The sequence below is a fragment of the Neovison vison genome, chromosome 12 (genome assembly GCF_020171115.1).
Source record: "Neovison vison isolate M4711 chromosome 12, ASM_NN_V1, whole genome shotgun sequence".
Taxonomy (NCBI): domain Eukaryota; kingdom Metazoa; phylum Chordata; class Mammalia; order Carnivora; family Mustelidae; genus Neogale; species Neogale vison.
Window position 1 is genome coordinate 104371038 of NC_058102.1, and position 14665 is coordinate 104385702.

General features: G+C 48.1%; 1 non-coding gene across 1 annotated transcript; it reads left to right on the forward strand.

Moving 5' to 3' along the window:
* Positions 1-839: 839 nt before the first annotated feature.
* On the forward strand, positions 840-912 carry TRNAS-ACU. The gene has a single exon. It is a non-coding gene; the product is annotated as a tRNA-Ser (tRNA).
* Positions 913-14665: the final 13753 nt, after the last annotated feature.

Genomic DNA, 14665 nt, shown 5'->3' on the forward strand with positions numbered 1-14665 from the left:
GCTCTCTGCTCAGCCGGGAGCCTGCTTCCTCCTCTCTCTCTGCCTGCCTCTCTGTCTACTTGTGATCTCTCTCTGTAAAATAAATAAATAAAATCTTAAAAAAAAAAAAAAAAAGGATTCCAAAAGGGGTGTTTAAATGGCTCAGTGGATCGCGTGTCTGCCTTCAGCTCAGGATGTGATTCTGGGGTCCTGGAATGGAGCCCTGTGTTGGGCTCCTGGTTCAGCAGGGAGTCTTCTCTCCTGCTCACTCTGACCCTCCCTGCTGCTCATACTCTCTCTCAAATGAATAAATTTTAAAAATCTTAATTAAAAATTTTTAAATTTTTATTTATTTTATTTTTATTTTTATATATTAATATATTTGATTAACTTATATTTAAATAATTAATATATAAATATATTTAAATATTTATTTATTTTACTTATTTATAAATAAACAGAGAGAGAGGAGAGAGCATAAGCGGGTGGACCGGCAGGCAGAGGGAGAGGGAGAAGCAGGCTCCCTGCTGAGCAGGGTATGATGTGGTCTCGATCCCAAGACCCTGGAACCATGACCTGAGCCGAAGGCAAATACTTAACCAACTGAGCCATCCAGGTGCCCCAAAGATTTTATTTTTTTTTTATTTGAGAGAGAGAGAGTTAGGGAGGGAAGGATCAGGGAGAGGGGAAGAGGGAGAAACAGACTGCCCGCTGAGCAGGGATCCTGACATGGGGCTCTGTCCCAGGACCCCGGGATCACCACCTGAGCCGAAGGCAGGTGCTCAACTGACTGAGCCACCTAGGCATCCCTAAAAAAAAATCTAAAAAGAAAAATCCAAAAACCTAAAAAAAAATGAGGCACCTGGTTGGCTCAGTTGGTAGAGCATGTGACTACTGATCTCAAGGTCATGAGTTTGAGTCCCACAGTGGGTGTAGAGGTTACTTAAAAAAGAAAAAAGAATCTGGAGAGCCTGTCCTTCTTGAATTGCAAGAAGGCCAGAAGTGTGATTCACACTGCTAAGTGTATCTGCTCCATGTCCTGGGGGCCATCTCTCAGGCCCACGAAAATTTGCATTATGTTTCCAGCCATTCATTGGCTTTTTCTTCCCAGGTGTCCTTCCTTTTCTAAACAGGATAGTCAGGGATGCAAAAAAAGCAGTGGTTCCTAAGACTGGCTGCCTGTTGCCTGGGGAGACTCTAACAAACCTGCATCTTCGGGTTCCACCCCAGGCATAGTGACTCAGGGTGCACCAGCCCCAGCATCATCTTTGGACCTGTAATTGGGAATCCTCCAAGGAATGAATCACTTCAGGCATCTAAGTGGGAGGAATTCTTCTGGCTGGAGGGGATAGTGAGGGAGGAAGGATGGTCCTCTGGCATTCCTTAAATTGCATGGGGCTGTCAGGGCATAAGCTATTTCTTGTGAAACTGGGCCCTCCCCAAAGCATAGGAGAAGGCTTCTCGAGTATTCGGAAAAGCCTCTGACATCTGGAGACTTGGACTATTCCACACTGTTCCAATGTGACCGTTGTTTTCCTGTGTGACCATGGACCAGTCTCCTAACCTCTCTGAGCTTCCCTTCTCTCCTTGCAAATTGGTTGTCCCCCATACGCCTTGGGCCCTTTATGGAAGTGTGGTAAACCCCGATGAGGCAACAAACAGACAGGGCTGTGTTTCTGGCTTCTCAAAGACTAGTGAGCTAGGGAGGCTATTCTGGTATTTGTTCCCGATTTTACTTTCTCTGAAAAACTCGCATCTGAGGTGGTGACTGAGAGACCCAATCATTCTCTTTCCCTCAAAGGATCTTTGAACTACCTTAGTACAGCCTGCAGTGAATTGTGAATCAACACTATCTTTTTAAAAGAATATTAACTGAGGGATCAGTGGGACAACCGGGTCTGCAGTGGGCAAGATGAGGCAGGGAGCGGAGACAAGTGTCCCGATCAATCAGAGCAGGCGTCACTCGATTTGAGGTGGGGATTATCTGGAAAACCGCCTCAGCTGTCCGGTTCATTTGCAGGGCTTTGCTCAATGAGCCATTGTTATGAACATTTTTTAAAAAACCTTCTCGCCTGCCACTAAGTTTGGGGGTTGTGATGGTCCGCAGACTTGGAAGTGTGGAAAGAATTCCTTTAAAAGAAAAAAAAATGCATGAAGTCCACTGGCTCAAACTAATTATGATAGGACAATGCTTCTCTCAAAGAAACTAAATAGGTTATGGAGCTGCTCCGGCCAGCTACGCCATGTGTGCCAACGACCAACCTAGCTCCTTCTCTACGTGTTACCTCCTCTGATTCCCAGAACCACTTTGAGAGGTCAGTTTGCTTACCCTGCAGCAGGCAGGCAAAGGAACAGAGTCCTGGAGATGCTACCACCAAAAAAAAAATAAAAGTCTGTCCCCAAACCACAGCTAGTGAGTAGAAGATCCAGGATTTGAAGACCATGATCTTTGCATTGAGCAATGAGACTTTAATTCCTAGCTCTTTCCCTCCGAGACTTGAATTTTTAAGACTTAGAAATCTCAGGGAGGGTTAAGACGTGTTTCCCATTCACCTCTCATCTGGAGACAACGCAGAACATGGGAAGTTCTTCATGAAGGTCTAACTGTACGAGAAGAACAGAACCCAGGCATCCGAATGGCCACAAGTGATGGGCTTTCTATTGTATCTTGTTTTCCTAAAACCAAAAGAGAGACTGAGTCAGACCATGTTCCAGAGCGAGCTGTTTCTCTGTGGAACCCTGGCTAGGACCTGACTGGTACAGGAGTCAGGATGTCTTCAGGCAGATCTAGTTCTCTATGTCTGGGTTTGTCTGTCTGGAAAGCAGAGTCACGCAGCCATTTCCCAGCCTGGGTTACTTCTCCAAAGCAGGCTTGGGGACATCCTGGAGACACCGGCTCCCTGGATACTGTTTTGCAGGAGTTCAGGCATCTGTGGCTCTTTCCCACATGCTTAAAAAGGCCTCCTGCCCAGCCAGAGTGAATACCCACTTATTCTGCTTGTGGGACAGCCTTCCCTTGGTCCCCCCAGGTTTGGGGTGTGAAGAGGGTCATGTAAGGGAGCACTCAGTTGAAGTAGAGTGGTAAAGGGCTGCCGTGAACCTGTTCTTGGAAGATTCTCTGAGGAGAGAAAGGAGAGGAAGACACCAGGGGACCAAACCCCTGGTTTACAAAGGACCAGTGTGGGCATAGCAGAGACGTGCTCTCAAACCTTTCTCCAGCTCTTGTTGCTGGCCACACCTGTGGGCCAGGGGGTCCCAACCCAGACTGCCAGTAGTGTTTCCTTTGCGGAGAAGAGTGAGAAGTGGGACTTGAGCAAGGCATCAGAGAAGATTTTCATCTTATAGGTGAAGATTTCATTTTGAAAAGAGGAGGAGGAAGAGAAAGGGAACATTTGTTCGATAAAAAAAGAAGCTTAGCTTCACTGTCCTAAAGGTTAACTCTCTGACACTGTTTTGTTTTTGTTTTTGTTTTTATTTTTTAGGAGAGAGAGAGAGACTCCAACATTGTAGATCTAACCCTAGGGCTGGCCTGGCTAATAGCCCCAGAACCCATTTAGGGAAGGTAGATGACCTGTGTAAGAATACAGAGATAGAACGGGAAATTATATCCCCTACTAATGGTTAGGCCTCAGTGGTCTCCTCTCTGAAAGGGGATTAAGATAAACTTGTCTAAGGATGGAGGTACTCATCCCAGTCATGGAAGGGAGACTACATTTCTGAAGGACGGAGACCTGGAGAGCTTCCATTTGCCCCATCAGGAAGGTGTCTCAGGTGGGACAGTGCCGTTCTTCCCTGTGGGTCCACCTCACCCAGCACAGAGCCGAAGCTCCCTGCCTTTCAGCTCAAGATAGTCCCATAGCTGGCACATCCCTGCCTCCCCGGGACACCGCAACCCTATGTGTGTGAGCTGTTACAGAACTGGAGCCATCGCCCCCACAGTCTGTGGGATGTTCAGAGGCCCCAGCACCTGGGGAAGGGAGGCAGGCAAACCGCCAGGCTGAATACCTGTCCTGAGGCTCCGTGGAGGAGAAACCATCAGTGGGAGGGCAGGTCCCACTCAGGTAGGCAGCATCAGACCTGGCGGGGCCGGGCCAGATTCAGGACGATAACAGGAAAGTCTGCATGTAGCCACCAGCCCAGGCAGGGATTCGTGGGCCTGAACAACACTCAGGGCCCCCAAGAATGGGTGAAGCCATGTGGTTTGCCTTTCGTGGTCCCAAGCTCCCTGCCAAGTGACAGGAGACCGCCATGCTGGGTGAGGAGGGTTGGCTGGTCTGGGAAGCGTCGTTCTTGCCCTGGGAGGAGGGTGGTGTGTGGAGGGGCAGCCCAGTGCTGCTCCTGGAACAAACACACTGGAACCCAGTGCCACCGGGCATAGATTTCTTATCTCCAGCTCCCTGAGGTTGCTTTTGGCTAGGAGTCCCACACGTCTCCGGATCCCAGTATTCATTGGCACCCATGGGCGGGTGCAGGGACAGCCTCTGCTCCTGGCTCGGACCCAGATGAGCCTCCTAAAGAGGTGATTCTGATGGGGGGGCTGGGGACCAAGACTCCTGTCCTGGATCTAATTTGCTACAGGTTTGGAGAAAGTCACCTGACCTGCTATACCTTGGGTTCCCTCAGCCCCATTTCAACTCCTGGTTTACAAAAAAACAAGGGGAGACATAGCCATTCTGCCGATCCCGACCGTCTTGAGGAATGAGAAGGTTAGTCTCTCAAAGATGGAAATGAATTCTTCAGGACAGAAAGTGAAGCTGAGTCTGCTGGTTTTCCCTGGTAGCTATTAGCCCCTTCTTTTTTAGAAACCGAACCCTAAGCATTGGAATTCGTAAGCTGAAGCAGAATAAAGATGACATTTATCAACCTCCCTGTGGCCAGTAGAATTTAGGGGAAGTGTCATGGGAAAGTTCCAGAAAGTCTCTTTAAAGGGAAGAAGCATGTCCTTTGCTACTTCTTGTTTCTGCTGGTGGGCTGCTGCCAAGAGAGCTGGAGCTCAACAGTCATCATGAGCCTTGAGGCAGGAGCCAAGTTCTGAGAATAGCAGGCCAGATGGAAGGATCTCGGGTCCCTGATGACCTTAGGGAGTGCCCCCAGCACCCCTGTCCTATCTCCTCCAGACCTCTTCTATGAGATGGAGAAATATATTTCCATCTCGTTTAAGCCAATGATATTTTGGGTTTCCATGACCTGCAGCCAAAGCTTCAGGTCATTGTTGCATGAAGAGAGTATATGGTACATTTAGCAGAATTAGCCAACTCTAGAGATATGCTCGATTGGGATATGTTACACTTTAATTTGTGTAGAAGAAAGGATCCAGTAATCTTGGAAAGGGAGGTCTCTTGCCTGCAGCTCAAGGACAGAGTCTAGAATCCTAAGCAAAGATCTCAAAAGCGTTTTCGGTTTTTATTGATTGAATAAAAGGAATGCCTTTTGGGGAACTCACTGCCCAAAAGGTGCTGCTTGGGTAGTATTAATCTCCATGACTCATTGGGGGAATGTGGAAGAGGGGAGCCTTGCAGCACATAAATCATCAGTGAAATAACACCTTCGTGCAGTAGGCAGGGAGAAGACCCATTAAGAAGTGAAGGGAGAAGGTAAAAATAGTCCAGATAATCAAGTTCATTGATTTATAGTTATTTATTTTGTAGTTTATTAACAGTAGCTGTTACGTTCAATGCAAAAGAGGTTACAATGGCCAGACATAGATCCAGTCCTTAAATGCCTTATAGAATCTAGTAAGGAAGGTAAGACGTAGTTTACGTGTGAACACACAAAGTGATACCTACCTGGAGGGAGGTTTGGATCAGATGGTGGGTCTGTAGGGGGAGAAGTACCTGCCACGTGTGTTTGAGGGAGGCTCTGTGGAGGAGCTGGCCTTGTGTGTGGTCTTGTAGGACGGCTAAGATTTGGACATGCAGGACTTGTGGGGACCGAGAACGCCTTCCATAGCGTCCCTCTTTCTCCAAACCACTGTGAAGGTGTTGGCTTCCTTTCAGTGTGACGACCAAGTACATCCTCCCAAGATATGGATACTACAGTTGCTTGCTAAAAACAAGGGTGTATACTGCATGAAAGGCAGGTGGGGTTTGGGGAATGTTGTTATGGTCCACAACGGAAGGAAGAGAAACCAGGTGAGCGCTTTGTGTATGAGTTAGACACATGAAGATTTGTACATCAGCTCAGTTCCTTGAGCTCCTCAGGACTGAATGCTCAGAAGGCCTGCTGAAAATGCCCAGTCAGCTGTGGCCGTGCCCTGGAAGCAGGACTCAGGAGAAGCCAAAGGCAGGTGGTATAAGGGGGTCTAGGGGAGGGCTTGAACTGGTCATCTTTGTTTCTTTGAGCTCCCTTACTCCATTTCCAGGGCCTTAGAACAATGTCATGGTGTAGGAGGTGGCTCTAAGCTTAGTGACATGGGAAATATCAAAAGCAGGTGAATTACTTGGGGGATGGTTTGGATGAGGGCCTGACCCCCAGATAGCCTTGTAGTTGTAGGAAGCGGTGATCAGGCTGTCTGGGATCCTGGAACCAAACTCTGAGAAGGTCCCTGGCCTTCTGGGCTTCCTGGTAAACAGATGTGTTAAGTGATGGAGGCATGGCTTTCCATAGTTATAGCTTTCCTCCTCTTACTTTGAGGATGACCCAGTGTAGACCCATGATGGCTCATCACCGCCATGACCAGAACGCACACTTAAACACCTAAGGGTCCAGACCCAGTCCACCACTGTGCCAAGGGAAGCCAGAGTCCCTTCTTTGCCTTTAGTTTATAAGTAAATTAGAGGCAACAGAGGGATGGGGGCTTGGAGCATCAGTAAGGAAGATGCTTCTGCCTCCTTTTGCAAGAAGGAAAAACTAAGGAAAACCCCCCAAAACCCAATGTCAATTTATGAGGTATTTGTTGCCCTGGAGAAGAGCATGTCTGGGGGCTGGGAGAGCCAGGGAACATTTTACTGTTCTTCTTTTAGATCTTTGCCTGGAAACAGGAAGTTTGTTTGGCCCACTTTACCTGCTGGGGCCACTTGCAATCTACCTCAAGGCACAATCTGCTGTTTGTAATATCACAGCCGGTTGCCGTGGAGACTGTGACGTGAGCACATCAGCCTTCTGGCTGTAGGAAGGGAGCAGTCTGCTGAGATGGGGCCCCAGCGCACAAATAAATACATTCCAAAGCAACAGGTGAGCCTCAGAGAAGCCAGGTCTCTGGTTTCTACTGAAATGTTTCTACCATTAAACAAACATTGGAGGAAACACAAACATCTGTCTAGAAGCGAAGCCTAGAGCTCATGAATTCCAGGGCTGTGCCATGGTCCCGGCCTCCTATTTCCTGTGTGGGCTGAGACAATTGGCTTAACCTCTCTGTGTCTTAGGTGAATAGACTCCCTCTCCTGCCCCGCTTCCACCCTCAAGCCCAGCTTCATGGTGGGATTAGGAGGACAATGAAATTGGAAAAGACGGGGAATGGTCTCATTTCATGGGGCCACCGGGCAGAAGCGGGCAGCAGAGATGTTTACCTGCCAGGGCTCAGATCAGCATCAGATGTCCACCAGCAAAAGACCACCATGCATCACCCCTTCTCACCTCCAGTCGTTTTGCTGCCCTAATGCAGGAGAAAGCTCAGACGAGAAGGCAAACGATCTGTTGCTCAAAGGCAAAGTTGCTCTTGGGGAATTTGGCACGTGAAACAGTTCATCGATTGGTTTCCTTATGTTTTCATGTGTCCCTAGATATATGGTTTAGCTAACGCACAAGATATATTCTGTTAGCTTACAAACAGCTAGCGTTAATGTGGGCACTCAGAGTTTCCTGCAAGCCCCAAAGCTGACGATCTTTTCCAAATTTCCAGCCCTCTTCTGATACACAGACTGATAGACCAGCATAAAGAATCTGATTTCACACTGAAAGTCAAATATGCATGTGGCCTATGCTCACCTCTAAACCATAATTGAGCACGAAAGTTGCTTCTCACGTAACAGGCGCTGATAACTACTTAATGAATTAATTAGCGTTAGCATTCATAACTGGGTGCAATGCTGTGTGTGTGTGTGTGTGTGTGTGTGCGCGCGCGCGCGCGCGTGTGTGTAGAAATAAATACATAATCCTAACATTTTAGAGCTCAAAGGGACTGAGAATCATTTGCTCCAATCCCTTGTTCTACATAATAAACCCGACTCAGAGAGATGAAGTGACTTGCCCAAGCTACCGCTGAAAGCACGGTCTGGACCGGACTCCAAGAGCAGAGATTTCCAGTCCATTGCTTTTCTGTCTTTTCTCTCCACACTCCCCACTCCCACCGCACCCACCAATTTCTTCCCTCTCGCTCAGGTCACAGGGGTGGGAGGCCAAGCAAGTTCCCAGACAACAAGGCCGCCCCACACAGCCTGGAGGCCTATGCTGCCAATCTGGCCCCTTTGTCTCCCAACACCACCCAACCTCCCGGTTGGAAAAACTAGGTCTCAACAGAGCCTGAAGTCCTAGGTTTGAGTTTCAGTGTATCACCTTGGCCAAATCACTTCAGTTCTCTGGGCTCTGAGTTCTCATCTGTAAAAGTACAGTAGTGATCCCTGCTTTGAATGGTCCCCAGGTTTTGGACCATCATGAGTGATAATATGCATAGATAATGGGGTACCAGTATCAGGCATAATAATATAATACATTTTGTTAGTATCATGATTTTCCATCATTTCCTAGCGGAGAGTAGTGATATACCCAGTCAATGGTGTCCTAAAGTGTTTCTAGAACATATTTAGGACAGAGACTGGCACTGGGCACCCACAGTTATATTGATTCCATCTCTACTTACATAGCTTCCCGTCCTCACACATCTCCCCTTCCAGCCTTCCCAGCCACCGCCCCCACCCAAGCCAGTGCTTCCAGCAATAATCCTAGAGGATCCTGATCATCACTGCTGGAGAAGACAACAGAGCCCCAGGAGGAGGGGAGGCATCCTTCACTCCTGGGGGTTAGGAAGGCTAATGAGACTTGGTTTGTACCCTCGCCCCCTTGATGTAGCTTCTTTTGGGCTCAAGACATGTAGGGTTGAAGGGTTTTTTTTTTTTGCAATTTATGAGTAAAATGAACCATGAACACCAAACAGCCTTTAGCCTGTACCTCTGAGAAGCAAGACAGAGGGCTTCTGCTGTTTCTTTTAGCTCTGTAGGAGCTCAAGCTTATAGTTGGGGAGCACCCTCCCACCCACAAAGTTTGGGGTGTGTGTGTGGTGCCCATGGAGCTCCCATCCCCAAAGGCCTTGCTGGAATCCTCCAAACTGAGCTTTCTCTCTTCTCTGTGTGAAACACGGGAAGCTTGTTTGTTCCTGCCAGTGACTTCTACCCATCATGACCAGGGGAAAGGATGGATCCAGGAGGACTTGGCTATGAAGTCAGTGGAATTGTATCACCACGAGGACGCCTGAGCTGCCTTTGTACCAATTTCATCTTTTTTTTTTTTTTTTTAAAGATTTTATTTATTTATTTGACAGAGAGAGATCACAAGTAGGCAGAGAGGCAGGCAGAGAGAGAGGAGGAAGCAGGCTCCCTGCTGTGCAGAGAGCCCGATGCGGGGCTCGATCCAGGACCCTGAGATCATGACCTGAGCCGAAGGCAGCGGCTTAACCCACTGAGCCACCCAGGCGCCCCCCAATTTCATCTTTAAAGTAGGGGCTGTCGCTGGGGCTCCTGGGTAGCTCAACTTGTGATTGCATGGTCCTGGGATAGAGCCTCTTCCTGCTCCCTGCTCAGCGGGGAGTCTGCCTCTCTCTCTCTCTCTCCTTCTGCCCCTTCCTACCCCCTCCTCCTCCAGCTCCTGCTCTCTCACTCTGCTCTCTGTCAAAGAAATAAATAAAATCTTAAAAATAAATAAATAAGTAAAATAAAATGGGGCTGTCCCGTGCCGGCCTGCCTCGCGGTGCAGTCTGTGACCCAGCGTTTCGGAAGTAGTTACACGCACGTAAAGATGGTTATTATTTAACTACTACGATCATTCTCCTTTTCCTTTCTGACACCTCCTTGTGCCTGATCATACTCCATACCACGCTCAGGCCGTGGGCCCCAGGCGACTCTACGTACCTGACGTACCTGACTTTTGTCCTCGTTGGTACCATTTGCATTTTGCCTGGCACCGCGTGGCTTGTCAGTTTGTGGATCTGCGATCCCAGAGAGGTGCCCTATGTGGTCCCTTAGGGGTACGCCCATATGTACCTGGGCTTTGCACACCCATTGTCAAGGTTGGAAGTGGGGAGAGGGTGAGTCCAGTTCTCCCATTGATCAGATAGAGTGAAGTCTGGAAAAACTCAGGGTTGAAGGACCTGGCCCAGGTCTATGGGCCACTCACTCATTACTCTATAGCAGAAAGTGTCCTTTCCCAGTTTCGGAGGAAGGGAATGCAGGGGGAAGGAACAGCCCCATCTGGGGTGGACTGAATGTAGTAGGTTGGGTACAAGGGGCCCCAGGGGGGATGAGAAACCCTCATGGCAAGAACCCGGTGCAGGCTAATTATCAGTCTGACTCGCTTCTCCCTCCCCAAGCACACAAGTACTCGACAGCTGCTTCTTTGTACCCTTAAATATTTGAGCAGCCCACAGTCGCGGCCTGGTGCTTGTTGCTGCCTGCTCCCTCCACCGGGGAAGAGCCCAGGTCTTGCTGAGGCTCCCCCTCATTCCCATGATTAGATATGGTGCCTGTCAGGAGATAAAGAGGGGTCAGAGGCCCTGAGGGGAAGAGGGAAGGAGGCGGTATCTTCTTTTCCCAGAAAACAATCCCCACAGTTTCTGAATGTTATTAAGAAGGTATTAATGTAGAATTCAAGTTCATTCCAGCACACAGTGGGTTTGCCAAGTCTAGCCAAGGGGGTTTTGTGGGTCAAGGACTATGACCTCAACTGTCCATCACTGAAGTGTACATATTGAGCGAGGGCAGGTCATTCTATCTTGACAGAAACAGCGGGAAGGAGCTAACTTGGGAGAGAAGGAACTGAGGAGTGTGTGAACTCTGCCGCACACACGTGCACGCTTATGCTCTCTTTTATTCATTGGTAAAGGCACCACTGCCCTCTACTGGCCACTGCCGCATTTTGACCCATGTTAGAGACTGCCCAGAGTCCTGGTTGCTTCAGAAAGAATTCAAATACTTCTTGCAAATATTTTTTTTCAAATAACTTGCCAGTAAAGCGTATTTCGTAGGCTCTAGACAATTCATTCATTCTTCCTTCAACAAGCAGCCACTGAAATGGGTAGGATGTATATGTCCCCAACCTCGAGAAACTTCATCATATTTCTAAAATGGAAAGCAAAGTCAGTTTACGGTGTACAATTTATTTAACCTTGTCTGGGTTCGATACCCAAGTCACAAGCCCTCTGAATCACAGAGCATAGCTTCAGACCTACCATTGTGTACCCTCGGCTCGGATGTGGCTAGAGAATGGAGCTCTTTCTCACTGTCCAGGAACATCTGGCCTGGACTACTTACGGAATCATGGGTCGGGAAGGTCGGTCAAAATTCACATAAGTCATAGTGTGAGATTTCTAAGTCCAGATGGAAATGCGTTCTAACCACTCTCACAGTCTAACTTCTGCAGGTTATGGAAGCCTGCTGGTTCTACCTCTTGCCTCCGGCATTATCTCGACTTTGGATTCTCTGAAGCTGTGATAAAGCATTTCCTTTGCCTAGCCTCCTTCCTGAGATTTTTCAAGCTCTTTGTTCACACTGGGGTTATCCCAGGCAATCTAAATAGGCATGGTTCCATCCAAAGCTTCTGATCCTGGGTTTTCTTCTTGTGCTGTTCTTTAATCAAATTAGGCAAAGTACGGATCCCTTTTTCCTCCAACATTTTTTGGGATTAGGTAATGCAATTCACATGGCCCAAAATCAAAACAATAAAAAAGCTTATGGTAAATTTCAACTCACCATGTCACCAACCTACCCTTTCGCCTCTCCTTCCTCTCTCCTCTGCCAGGGGCAACCATTGTTATTAATTTCATGTGTATTCTTTCAGTATTTCTTTATTCAAATGCAAACACATGTAAATATACATTGTTGTCATCCTTCCTTTTAGACAAAGAGGAAGCACACTATGTACACATTTTGAACTTTTTCCGCAGAACGATATACATTGCATAACTTTCCCTATCAATACTTTTAAAACTTCCTCATTCTTTTTTATGGATGTTAATATTCCACTATGTGATAATAATGTGGTTTATAGAGCCGGGCTTCTATTGATGGAAACAGTATTTGTTCAGAGTAAGTGCTCTTGAGTTCATGCAAGTGAAATATTTGGGCTCCCTTTCTCTCTCAGCTTTAGCCACTATTTGATGCTGTTTAAAATAGTGTTACTGAAACATGGGGGGGGGTTTCCTTCCTGATACATACCCCAGTCACTCTTGGAGACTTCCTCTTGAGCACACGTGGAGCCCTGTGAATGCTCCCAGGATTGCAGGATGCAGCACTGAGCTCTCCGTGGCCATGGGAGCAGCACTGCATCTTGGGACAGGATCTGCTCAGACTCTGGCTGCTGGCATGGTGAGAAAGTGTTCACTCCAGAACTCCTGCGAGAAATGATGGAACTTTCTGGGGAAATGGAAGAAGACGATCCAAATTGTCCTTGGATAGGCACACCGGCCCAAATAATGAAGGAACAGAAGAAATGAGGATTGAATGAAACGACACCAGACAGCGGGCTTCCAAAAAGCTGTCACCACAGGATTCTAACGCCATGGTGATCCTCTCCGTGTGTGTCCACACAACTGGGTATTCCCTGTAAGGACCAAGGCAATCTTGCTGGTTTGTACTCTCTGCAACAATCAGGTCATAGACAGATATTGAAAACAAGTTGTGGGACGCCTGGGTGGCTCAGTCGTTAAGCGCCTGCCTTCAGCCCAGGTCATGATCCTAGGGTCTTGGGATCAAGCCTTGCATGGAGCCCTGCATCGGGCTCTCTGCTCAGTGCGAAGACTGCTTCTCCCTTTTCCCTTTCCCACTCCCCCGGCTTATTCATTCATTCTCTCTCTCTCTCTCTCTCTCTCTCTCAAGCGTGCGCGCGTGCTGTGTTTCTCTCTGTCAAATAAATAAATAAAATCTTTTAAAAAAACAAAAACAGAAAACCCAAGTTGTGACCATTTGTGGACTCGGCTTATACCTGTGAGGTTTTTGTTCTAGTCAGTGCCCAGCCTGCCCATTGAGACAAGAGGGGAAACAAGACCAAAAAATGTCTGCTTTCTCTAGTATTGTGCCATAGCCATGGTCCCAAAGACAAGTTTCAATTCATCCATAGCATTGTAACAAAGCACCCCATAACTCTGTGACTTAAACAACAATTTGTTATTTTTCACAATTCAGAGGCTCAGGAAACTGGGCAGGACTTAGCTGAGCAGTTCTTCTGAGCACGAGGCATCGTCTGGGGTCATTTGCTTGGTTGCATTCTGCGGACGACTGGGCTGGGCTGAGAAATCTATGAAGATGTCAGTCACGTGTCTGGCATCTTGATACTCTTCCACACAGCCTCTCGGTGTGGCTGCTGTGTGCTTCCTTGTAGCATGTGGGCTGAGGCTAGCTGGGCTTCTCACATCCGTGCTGGCTTCCAAACAGAAAGGAAGCAGAAGCTACCAGGCTTCTGAAGACGTGGGCTTGGAAATCCCAGAATCTTCCTTGTGCCAAATTCTATGCGCCAAAGCAAGTCACAGGTCAGCCCAGATCGAGGTGAAGGGAAGGAGACTCCAGCCCAGCTCTTGATGGGAGGAATATATGCAAGTACAGGGAGGGGAAGAATTACGGGAAGGTCCAACTTTGGAGGCTTGCTACCCTAAACGGTCAACCGAGGACTGTGGGCAGAAGATGCTACAGAATTTGGAAACGTTTGGAATAAGACCCATGGGCTGTCAATATCTCTATTACTGGCTTTCAATTGCATATTGGGGATTGAAGGGTTCAAAAGCCTTTTTCACCACCAGAAAACCACTCCTCCCCATATCCTTGCACAGGCTGGGGAAATCCCAAGTCTCCATGCCACAGGCTATAGCAAGAGTGGGAGGGAGGCTCCTTAGAAGGAAATATGGGAGGAGCTGCTGCAGCTCGGGGACATGCGTTCTTCCAGGACACACCAGCTTGCCTCTCTCTATGCCATGTTCAGAGCTTATAATTTAAAGGCAGCCATTCTCCCTCATCTGTGGCAGATGCTCCAGCCAGCACTCTTCCCCCGTGGACCCAGATTTGGACTCGGACTTGGAATTCTTATTAACACAGCACCTAGGTTGATGACATGGAGAGATCTGGATTGGCACATGCAAGGAAATCTGTTAACCGATACAGGCTATCTACTCCGGAAGGCATCAAGGAAGCACTTATAGTCCCCTGCTCTGGGATAAAGTCTGGCAAAGCTTGGACAGGCCAGCTCTCCTCTGTCTGGACTGTTTACACTCAGCAAGAGAGGACAGAAGAGCATGGGGAGAGAGAGATGCTCTCCCAGCAGGTACTTTCCTGAGCATCATAGGGATAGTACGTTTGTGGTTTGTCTGAAACTGCGTTCAGGTGTTCTTAGAGCCAGCGGGCAGAAGAGAAAAGAACACAGCCCAGGACGTACGAGATCTTGTTCTATTTTGAGCTTTCCCCAGCTCCTAAGAGGGCTGGTCATTGATCGGTGAGATCATGGGCACTTCGGAGGGATGCGGGGCCCCAGGGCTCTCGATTTCATCATCTGG